Source organism: Lolium rigidum, chromosome 7 (assembly GCF_022539505.1).
Source record: "Lolium rigidum isolate FL_2022 chromosome 7, APGP_CSIRO_Lrig_0.1, whole genome shotgun sequence".
Classification (NCBI taxonomy): Eukaryota; Viridiplantae; Streptophyta; class Magnoliopsida; order Poales; family Poaceae; genus Lolium; species Lolium rigidum.
The window spans coordinates 86,338,732-86,342,982 of record NC_061514.1 but is presented as its reverse complement, the minus strand read 5'-3'; positions in this window follow the sequence as shown (position 1 = coordinate 86,342,982).

Below are 4,251 nucleotides of genomic sequence, written 5' to 3'. Positions count from 1 at the left end.
ACTATGAATATGACTATGTGGTGGGCAATGGAACCATGGATTGTGTTGATATGGTGGAGGTTCCATTGCACGGGTTTATATCCATCTAGGATTAAACAACAAATGTCGCCGATGATTCTTGTGTCGTAATACCCGTGTTAACCATAAGATCCGGAGTGGTACGGAGTAGTCAAAAGTGTTTCCACCTCTCGTTCATCAACGGATGCGCTTTACCGTAGACACTTGTATCCGTCGGCGGCAAGCGGTAGGCGGGAAGCCTTAAGTCCCCACGGCACGGTCCGTAGACACTTGTCGTTCGAAGAACAAGCGGTAGGTTGGGGAAGCCTTAAGTCCCCACGGTATTGCGGTCTATGATGGGTTGCAGCCACCGGCGTAGGAGTGTATGGTAGAGCCCGGCAACGTTGTCGTGGTCGGGGTCCACCCTGAAATACGGGAATAATGGGACCGACGTGGACCCGGGGGTCGGCGCATGCAACAAAGGGTGGGTGTTCGAGGTAGCGGAGGAACATGATTGGCTAGACCTTATACCGGGCCTCACACCATAGGAAGTGTGGACGGGTTGCGCGCCGGTTGGCACCAAGGTTAAGATCTCTTATGGGTAAAGCAACACACCTCTGCGCAGTGTAAAGAACCGTGACCTGTCACTCCTGTTCGGGATATGGAGCTGCGAACGCGGCCGGAAAGGAGCTCCATGAAGTTCTAGTAAACCGGTGAAGGCTGACGGACATAGTTCTTCCGAATAAAAGCAACCTTTTGAAGAAATGGTTATGAAAACCTGCATTGGTATTAGACTTTACGGTCTAATCGTTGTAGCTAGTGCATTAAACACCTCTTTCCTATAATGAACTTGTTGAGTACGCTCGTACTCATCCCACTCTTAAATCCCCTGCTTAGATATGGAGGCATCGAAGGAGGATCTACAGTGCAACTCTAAGACCGAGGAGTCAACAACTACTTCAAGGAACAGGAACCTGTCAGAAGAGTCAGATACCACATCCAACAAGTATAAAACTTAGACTAGCAATAGAAAGGAACTAGCTTCCTAAACTTAGCTCCTATTTAGCTAGAATCTATTCATAGCCTCTGTAGCTAGTTAAATACTCTACAAATAGAGTTCGTGTTAGGATTAGACTACGAGTCGTTCTCCTGGAGTTTATTTGCGGTTTTACCTCAATGTAAAGTAGGAGGTCTGTGATGATCTTATGTAACAGTAGTCGTGATGTAATTCTATAGACATGCCTTGGACCCGCATATGTTTACGTTGTACCACTACGAGCGATATAATACTAGTGGAACGGTGTTTCATTGGTGTTATATCGGACTTGCATACTACACCATGCGGTGGTATGCCGGGTCTCCACGAGTTGGTATCAGAGCAAATGCTTTGACCTTAGGATTAAAACCCTTTAAAGGAGACCTATAGGATTGGTAGTGTCTATAGGAAGGCTGTCTTAGGTGAACCAAATCTTTTTATGACTTGAGATGGATATTCACTTGAGAATAATCCTGACACACTTGAGTCAACATTTCCTACCTATCCTTCCTAAGTGAAGTTAGTTAGCTAATCCAAAACATGTAGCACATCATTAAGTCCTTAAACAATAGATGAGTAGATCACAGTTGGTATACAACACATGATAGTCCAAAGAGAGGATACAACCATAAGGAAGATATCCTATTGGAAGATGTGTACCAACACCTGTCATTAAATAAGAGCTATTCAGACCTGTAATAGGAACGATATCAAGTGATGAAGATAATTAAGAAATCCTAATAGAAAATGTAGACCCATATAAGTAATGAATAATTAAATTTATCTAGACATGTGAAACAATTGATAGTAAGTAATAACTATTAGTCATATGAGGTAGTATAGATCATGATGAGTTAGTCGTGGGAGGTAAGGAAGAGAGATAGGAATAAAATATGTCTACATATATGGTAGGGATAGTTATCATATAAGATTCACTTGAGAATCATTATGTGATGGACTAGAACCTCATAATTAATTAAGAGGAGTACAATAAGAAGCCAAGTGCAAAACAATAGTGTAAGAATTATGTTCCAAAGCTATGGGAAGTGTGCCAAGCACATGATGACCATAGTATTATTGCAGAAATTCTTGGAAAAATAGCAACTATATCCCAATAGTTATGTGTTTAGATTATCCATGTTAGAACCAAGAGATATCATAAGAGGTAGTCCTCAACAAAATAGAAGTTAAGTAGTACTTCCAGAGAAAATTAGATTAACCTTAACTATCCTAGACCACTTTTGTTTCAAGTTTATCTCATTGCAAATGTGCAATCAAGGTAAAGTTTGAGACAAATAGTAGAATTCCCTATATTCGTGCTAAGTATCACGATATAAACCTATATTATGTGGTGTTATATACTACACATCTCAGCCTGATGTTTCGAGATGTCTTACTCAACTAGTATATTCAGGCTTATGATGGTATGTATTATATACACAAAGCTGAATCTTCTTGGATTTTATTGGATTTTCATTGATTGACTAGATCCATACATGAAGTTCGATTTTGATATGCAAATGCATGTTGCTATATCAAGTTCTTACTTAATGCTATAGATCTAGAGGGTAATAGTATTCGTGTGAGGAAGCGACGAATTCTGGAAGATTCCGAAGACAAGATGAAGGTTCATCGGAGAAATGAAGTAAAGTTGTGGGAAGTAACCACAATACTCTGAAGGAAGTACAATCAGTTGCTCATGCTTACCTCAATAGAGGAGTACTTTAGTACGGAAGAAGCATGAAGGTGAGAAATCTGGTGATTATGGTGAAGCTCAAGCAGATCCATAGTCAACATATAAGAGGGAATGCATGGGAAATCGCTTAGGATACTATATTCATAGTGTCAGCTAGTGGTTTTCTTGCACCAATGAACCCTCGAAAACGGAAGATGACGTGTGAAACCATAGAAAATATAAGGAGACCATAGTTGATATCAGAAGACCACAATTGGTATAATATTAATACTGCGGGATAAAGTAGAAGATGTCTCGTCCAGTTGATCAGAACCTATATTAGAATCCATTTTTAGATGTCAAATAGCCACAGTTGGTATAATAACCACAGCTGGTATCAGTTGGTACTACAAATAGTCCACGATTTAATTAGTTGTAACAAAAGTTTGTGAACAAATAAAAAAAATCTTGTCAGCCAAATAGCTAGATCTATAAACATTTAGTCAAAGGATTCACATTGGATGTCCACAATTGGGTGGATACACCACAAAGTTTCTTCGCAAAACCTTAGAGGAATATAAATTATAAACAAGACCTATACCAATATTCTAATCATAAGTCCAATAGTTGGAAGAAAAGGAGTTGAAGACCATAAGAAAACTCTAAGGGGTAGAGTAAAGATTGAGTTGGATGTACAATAACTCAATATCTTGAGCAAGATAGTTGAAGAAGGTCTGAACTGAGAGGAAGTTCGATCTTATTTTCATAAGATTGTTGAACAATACTTTCAGAAGAAGGTCAGACCAGAAGCCGAGGTTCATACCTCGAGGACGTAAGAAGTGGATTATAACTTGAGCAAGTGAGTAATATTTACTCGCGATTCGATAGCTCAATTAAACTAAGGTTAATGAAGTTGGATGAAGGAAATACCATAGACAAAATATAGCTCAAAAATTCCAAATACCGAAGAAGATTGAATGTACCAACACCAAAGACCAATAGAATGATTCCTTTCATGGAACCTAAATAACCCAAAATAGTTATAGGTATCAAATATAATCCCTGATTGGATGGACTAAATGAGTCTAATCCATTCTTAGGAAAATAACCATCATGATCATTTCCATGGTAAGTATCATACCAAGTATCATTATTGCACTTTTGGTAGTAAGGGAAAACAAAGACCTATTTTATCAAATAGGAGAATGTTATCCAATTAGTCCTCAATAAAGAATTTGCTGGACAAGAAGAAGTCCCAATCTTGGAATCTTCAATGAGATAGGAAAACAAGATTATAATAGCTGGAAGAAATCAATGAATCAAAGTAAGAGCCATGGTTCAGAGACAAGTATTATTAGATTCCAAGAAGAAAATCATAGAACTGGAGTAAGAACTAATGTCGGAGACAAATCCTAATGGATTCCAGGAAGAATCTGGACAAGGGATATATTCAATTATATCCAGTGAGATCACTGTGGAGTTCTAGAAAAGTTTAAGTCTGCATAAGTCAGATCCACACTCCGAAACGTGAGAGATATCAAAC